The sequence below is a fragment of the Temnothorax curvispinosus genome, unplaced genomic scaffold, assembly GCF_003070985.1.
Source record: "Temnothorax curvispinosus isolate PA1 unplaced genomic scaffold, ASM307098v1 QBEX01010811.1, whole genome shotgun sequence".
In the NCBI taxonomy this organism is placed as follows: Eukaryota; Metazoa; Arthropoda; class Insecta; order Hymenoptera; family Formicidae; genus Temnothorax; species Temnothorax curvispinosus.
In genome coordinates, this window is record NW_020220591.1 from 24851 (window position 1) to 32469 (window position 7619).

The 7619-nt window shown below is 33.5% G+C and overlaps 1 protein-coding gene across 1 annotated transcript in view; it reads right to left on the minus strand.

The window, feature by feature from the left end:
• LOC112460810 overlaps positions 1-4246 on the minus strand; it is a 27848-nt gene extending 23602 nt beyond the window's left edge. Inside the window, exon 1 of the mRNA XM_025025696.1 lies at positions 4127-4246. The gene's annotated coding sequence lies outside the window, so the exon portion shown is untranslated. The remainder of the gene's footprint in view (positions 1-4126) is intronic.
• Between the last annotated feature and the right edge of the window lie 3373 nt (positions 4247-7619).

Genomic DNA, 7619 nt, shown 5'->3' on the forward strand with positions numbered 1-7619 from the left:
TATTAGAGCTCGGAAAAAGAAACGGATACCCGGGTATTCGGGTACCCGCCCGTTCGCCCGTTACCCGTTGTATACGGATCTGGACCGGTTCCGCGGGTACCCGGATAATTCGGGTAGCGGGTACCCGTATCGATTCGGGTACCCGCTACCCGTGTCAATACGGGTACTTATTATACCCGCGTCAGTACGGGTACCCGTATCGAGGCGGGTATAACAGCGTATGCCACAAATATCTAGCCAAACTTCATATAATATTTTTTTCTTATTTTCACTTGTAGAATATGCTCCCGCAGTTTATCGGGTAAAACCCAAGGCGCTCTGTATAAAATAATGATAGTATTATATCATATATAATTATATTACTGGTTTTAAAAAGATATATATGCATGTAAAATAAGAAAATATATAAAATTACACGTAAAGCAATTTATAGAAATTTCAAATATAATTACACACATATAGCTATTTATCCACATAATGTGTAACGCATATTTAACCTTCCGTATACGTGAGTCTACGGCGTCCGAGCCAAAATAATATCTGCTCGTAACTGTAAAACTGGCAAGCCTGCCTCCATTTCTAAAAAAGCAAGTGAGAAAAGGGACTCAAGAGGGACCCAGAGCTGTTACGAAAGATCAATATATCGCCGAATACCGAGCAAGTTAAGTCTCGCACGGACGTCTCAGACCCATGTATGCACTAGACGTAATATCTTTTTTATAAGTAATAATTTTGCTAATATTATTGAAAGTTCATTAAAAAGCAAATATTAAATAAACAAATGGTTATCAAAAAATTATAAAATTGTCAACTACAATGTAGACAGATGTTTTATAAATTTTTTCAGATTTTTTAAAATACTTTAAGGTAGGGAGCGTTGAACATGACAGACTCACGTATGCACTAGAAGGTATCGAAAAAACGAAGGGTTAATATAAAAGCATTCTTTCATATATTTAATATATTTTTGAAGCGTGTGAGAATTTATATTTTATTACTTTGCGTATACGCGTCTCCGTGTAATACGCCGCGCAGATATTTGTGGCATACGCTGTTATACCCGCCTCGATACGGGTACCCGTACTGACGCGGGTATAACAAGTACCCGTATTGACACGGGTAGCGGGTACCCGAATCGATACGGGTACCCGCTACCCGAATTACCCGGGTACCCGCGGAACCGGTCCAGATCCGTATACAACGGGTAACGGGCGAACGGGCGGGTACCCGGATACCCGGGTATTCCGAGCTCTAATATATATATATATATATTAGTCATTTATGTCTTCCAATATTCAAAATAGCTGCTATATTTTCCAACCCTTTTTTTGTTAATAACTTTTTAACGAATAACGACCGCCGGCTAAAACCTTCTGAAGGTCACTCAGGAGGGGGACAACATATGTCAAGGTCAAGGTCATTGGCGAGTGCGGTGTTAATGTGCATAATTACCGGCAAATGGTATTCAGCGAAGCCATGCATTGATGCATTTTAGTATTTCTTTATAAGATTTATTATAAAAAAATAAAAACCTCGTAATACAATTAATAACAAATACAAATTTATAAAACGACAGTTTATGATAAATATGTTTTATTGCAATTTCTCTTTTATGCATTTTTAAATTATATAAGGTTTTTTGTTTCACCAATTATAATTGATTAGAAAGAATAATGCCCTTGAAAAATACAAAATTTTAACACTTCTTAAAATATCTATGTATTCAAAAACAACAATAAACACTTTAGTAGCGAATTAATTAGGCTCGTGTATATCATCATTTCGTTCTCATAAGCTCATATTGATAAATAATAAAATTCATACAGCACACAAATGGTGAATCAACATCTCAAAAACATTGCATTGCAACATTTGTAATATAACGTCTAATGTCTGCTAAATTGTAATATCTTGTAGATGTTGTTTCAACATTCAGAAAACATTGCTCGATGATCAAACGGACTAGTGGTGATTCTCTGACGCTTCCTTCTTGCTTATACTTGTATATAACACATCTTTATATAGTGTTAAAAAATCTTGTAATAATATATTAACTGCCAAATATTAAAAACAATGCAACAACAATTAAATTGTTAAATATTGATTAACATTTAGAAAAACGTGTTTTTATTTGTTGAAACGTAACTGTTGAAAGTTTTCTGAGCTCAGATTAGATTATTCCTCTTCATCTAAAAAAAGAGTAAGATCCGAAAACCTGCAAATGTCACGATTTTGCTTTGCCGGGGGCCTGCTTATATTCGCCCCAACTGAAATTTACTTACGAGTTGGTCTTACCGTCGTCTGTCGTTTAGCGGCGTCGTTGTAAACTAGCGCGGAAAGATTAATAATTGTTCAATGTTGCTTCAATATTGTATCAACATAAAGAATCAATGTAGAGAATCAACATAGATTCAACGTTGGAAAGATTTAAACTTCAACATTCAACATTGCAACGTTGTTTCAACTTTTTGTGCTGTATAAGACATCTATAGCGTGTGTTTCTTAAAACTTGCAATTTTTAAATCAGTTCAGAATCAATATATTTCAGTTAAAGTAGTTTGTCCGTGACAATACTGTCAAAAAGTTAATGATAGACAAATGACATATATATAGTATTTGGCTGGGGTTTTCCGCGTTATGCACGTGTGTGAGAATCTTATATGTACATACATGTATATATACATGCACTAATATATGTGCTATTAGATCTTCTAAAGATTAGTTGTCATATGTGTCTACCGCTATCAGAAATTGTGTACTTTCAGTATCAATTGCTTAGAAACTAGACGGTTAAAGGGCTTGTATTTTTGTAAGAATATCCTTGCAAGTCTCTTTTATCATCTTCTTTCATTAAAACCATAAGAGTACTTTGATCTCTACAATTACAAGCGTGATATCGTTTTTGTCCTATAATATATGTAACAATTAAGTGCTAATTTTGACTTTTATTATTTTAACTTTGGTCAATCTTTTTCTAATTGCACATTTGTGTAGAGCGTGTTTACATTAATATGCTCTGTCCAATTTTTACAAGATTTCTAAGAAAATGAGTTTACGGGCCGGACTAATTATCTTAATTTTATCAGAATTATCTTATTAATTCTATAACAGATTATTTATATTTCAGAAATTTTTTAACTTAAGAGTATCTATATAGTTATATACATCATAGTTTGATCAAGAAGTATGATTTTTTAATATATCCCTACTGTTCAGTATTATATTTTTGCAAAAATATAATTTTTTAAAAATTTAAATGCACGTATAGAGATCACTTAATACTGTAACCTTTTTGTTTAAAACATTTTTTTACTTCAAGATTTTAAAGATATTCACTCGTATTCGAATATATGGAATTTGTTTTGAGAAGTTATTTCAACCCTTAAACATGCTTCGAACTAAAAAAAAATACCTGTGTTATTTTTCGCTACTCTACAACATAGCCAAAGCCCATTAAAATCGGTGAGGCACAATTCTAAATGTTCCCTTGTAAGTCTAGCAAAAAAGAAGTGCATAATTTTCATTCAATTGACGATTTTTAGCTTTCTATTCGTGCTTTCATTAATTATTATTCACTGACCGAAACGTATGTATTGTGTTCGGAGTTTAAATATATTATATAATTGTCGCCTTGTAATCGGCGCTTCGGCTCTCATTTGCCTGTATTTCACGTGTTTGATTATTCACTGTATTAAGTGTAAACTCCTGTAGACAAACGTACAGACAGTCTTGTGAACGCGACTTTCAAATTCTTATAACTCTGAAACTAATCAGAAAGTTGATAAAATTTGAAACTTTTTATCAGAGACACAAGTACCATAACATATTAGAAATTCAAAAAGTTGACGGAAAATTTTTTTTTCATATAAATCCTTTGATGTGCCGTGCTTCAAAGGGTTAAATAATCTCGACTGTGTAGTGCCTCTATAATAGATCTAGAAACAATCTAGTAAGAAGTCAAAACGATTTTGAGTATTCAATACCACATTAGTATAATAGTTAATAATAATTATTTTGAATTGATTAAACTGCTTGACGATTTATTGTAATTTATTTGCCTTTGAAACTCAATTTATGTATTGTAGAAACATTCGGGAGGGACACTTCAAATACAAAAAATACTTACTTTGTTCTTTGGATTGGTAATGCGTTATTAGAGTCTTTGGACGTATTTTCTTGCGCCTGTTGAGCGTTCTTCAACTGTGGCAAAATGGTTTTCAGCACCTACATGTTTAATAATAATTTTACAGTTGTTAATAAAAATTGGATATTAAATTATTAACGTTGTATTGATAATAACAATAACGTGTTGTAATACTATATACTGGACAGTGGACATCCATGTATAGTAAGGTGCATTATAATTCGCTGGGTCATAGTTACTTGACTTATCGGCTGTTGGGTTTAATAATTATAACACGTACACGGTTTATCGAAATATTAAAATCCTAATAAAAGAAAAAAAAATACGCAAAGTACATAATAAATCAAAGTATATATATGTGCAGGATTTTGGAAAAAGTACATGTTCCAAAAATTAACTTTGTTAAAAAATAGACATGAGATCAATAAAATTATAAAAGCATTTTAATCAATTCGCCTTATATCTAAAATACAAAAGACAATCACAGAAATATAAGTTATTTCGTACATTGTAAACTTACAGATAATGGATAAACAAAAGTAAAAAAATTCTTAATTTGATTATTATTTAATAGCTAGATTACATTAAAAATTTTGTTGAAGTATTTGGAATTTTGCATAATAATTATCAACTCGAATAAGAATTATTTATTGGTTATACAGGGTGTAACAAAAAGGTCGGGAATTAATTGTTGTAAAAAAAAAAAAAAAAAAAAAAAAATTATTCTAAAAAATTTGATTGCATTTTGTAGACGTATTCAATTTTGCAAAATTGCAAATGTAAAGATTCATAAAAATTAATATTATTAGTCGATTCCTTTCATTATTCTACGTATAAAAGTATGAAGGCAAAGTTATCGAAAAGTAAATACTTTATGAGATATCTCATATTTTATATTAAAAATGTCATGACAAAATTTAAAATATTTTAGGAAATTTTTAACAAAAGAGAGCTTTATCTTAGTGTTTTGAAAACTTCTCGAAGGTTACAAGAATATGACATAAAAATTAGGGGTCCCCGTTTAAAGAACTCAATATGACCTTGATGTGACTTTCTCAAGATCGTTCAAGGTCAAATCAATATCATCACATAATGGATAACTTGGTACCCTAAAACTTTTGTATAAAACATTTCTTCCGAAAACGTCATCTTTCCGAGATAATTCAGTGTCCCGACCTTTTTGTTGTACCCTGTGCAAATTTCGGATCATCCGATAGATGGCATTTGATGAGATCCGTTTCTGGTATTTAAAATATGACAAACGATAGTATAAGAATATGGTATATAAATCAAGTGTACGATACAACTTATATCATTAGTTGTATCGCACGCTTATAATAAAGTGGCACACAATTTCGAATTAAATCGATATATTTATAGTTTTATAACATTTTACATCTCTTCATAATTTTTAATTATATCAGTAGTTCTGGATAGATTCGGTAAATAATTATATCTACCAGAACAAATTATATCTAGTCAGATCTGGTTATATCTGTTCAGATCTGGCCAGATAGAGACAATTTGCAGATCAAATTATATCTGGCCAGATCTGATAAACTAGATCTGATTATATCTCGGCAGATCTAATTCTTTTTTTCCCGAGTTAAGAGTAAACGTTGAAATATCCAGGTGAGAAATTGAGAAAAAACAACATCGTGATTCAAAAACTTGGCGTGCTCAAATAACAGACGTATATGTTCAAAAATGTTTATAAAAATTAATAGCATTCCAAACAATTATAGAGAAAGTCAATGTATTTATTTTGACACGCCAAGTTTTCATATCTCGATTAAGTTTTTCCTCAATTTTTCATCTGGAGATTTTAGCATTTATTATTAATATGTAAGTACATGCAGAGTAGATGAGAGAGCTAAATACTTCTTACTTAATATATAGGTAGTAGTACTAAAAAACATTCAGATTATAACATTAAATAGAATATAATTATATATGTACTTTATTAATTGCATTAATCTCATGTTTATTTGTAAATAAAGTTAATTTTTGAAAAGTTTATTTTTCCCAAAATCCACATACATATATAATTTGATTTGTTATGTATCTGGTGTATTTTTTTTGTAAAGACTTTATTAGGATTTTATTGCTTTTTGTGAAATCTACTTTTTTCAAAGTACACACATTTTTTGGTTTGTTATTTATTTACTTCAGAGTCAATTAAAATCTATTGTGAGCCGTTAGCGTTACATTTTTTGTTGAAGAAAATGTATGCATTTTTGGCATTTTGCGGCTAACTGCAATTATTTACTTTAGAATAATTAATTGAAATTTATTCCGTGTTTTTATTACGCATAATGTTTATATATAATGTCCATCAGTTATACATTTACCATATATGATATGAAAAGGAAACAATATTACAACTATCGCGGCCAAGAGACGAAAAAGAAGAGAGGATGAGAAAAGAAGAGACAAAAGACTAAAAAGATGAGAAAAAACAAAAGAGACAAGAAATGAGAAGCGAAAAACAATCTATATGAATAGTTTGTTAATATTAATTCGTAATTTATTGCATATCCCCGCAGGGTTCGCAATCTACTACCAATACTATCCTTCTCCTCTCACTTTAACCCTTTAGACCAACGGCTTGACTTCTCTTTCCGAAAGACGGACCCCAGTTTTCTCCGCACAAGAGCCTATCTTGCACGGAGGGGCGTAAGCTATCGGAAAAACATTCCATGCTTTACGGCTCTATAGTGGACTCGAACCTGATTCCTCAGATTACGCGAGTCTGGCGCTCTACCACTAGACCACACTGCCGCCCTAGTTTGTTAATATTAAAAGATGCACAGTATTCGGTGCATTTACTATTGTATTATTTCCAATATATATGTATTGTGACGTTGCAGTTTCGCTGGAGGACGGTTCAATGAATCGATGGGAGATCTCCAGGGGCAGATTATACTTGCGTTGCGTTATTCTAATTCCTTATTTTTATTTTGTATCATTTGTGCGGCGCCTCACCGAGCCGAAAACCAAAGTTCCTGAGAAGATGCTGCGTGAGAATCACGGAAAAATGGAGTCGACGACAAGGATAGAGGCGAGGAATCGGACGACGAGAAACGGATCTCGGTGGTGCTTGCGCGGGCCGTCAAAAGCAGGGGAGCGCGAGAGGACACGCGCGCGGCGGCTAAACAGCGGCGGGCGGATCCGTAACGGCAGGGCCCCGGGACACCGGGGCAAAATCAGCTCACCTGCCCTCCTTACCCTACTGACCGGATTCCGGGATGGTTGGCCACCATTTCCGGACCGACAAAGGGGAACGCGGAGGCAATCACGTCCCGTCCGCTACCGAGAAGAATCCTGGAAAAATTGGCGCGCGAACGAGGGACTGTTTGGCGCCCTGCGAAAAGCCGTGATTAACGGCCCTACGCAAGAATCCACCGCGAGCCTGCGAGCTCACCCCTGATTGGTCCGCGCTACAGCGTCGCGGGGCCGCGTACGCCCGGGGTGG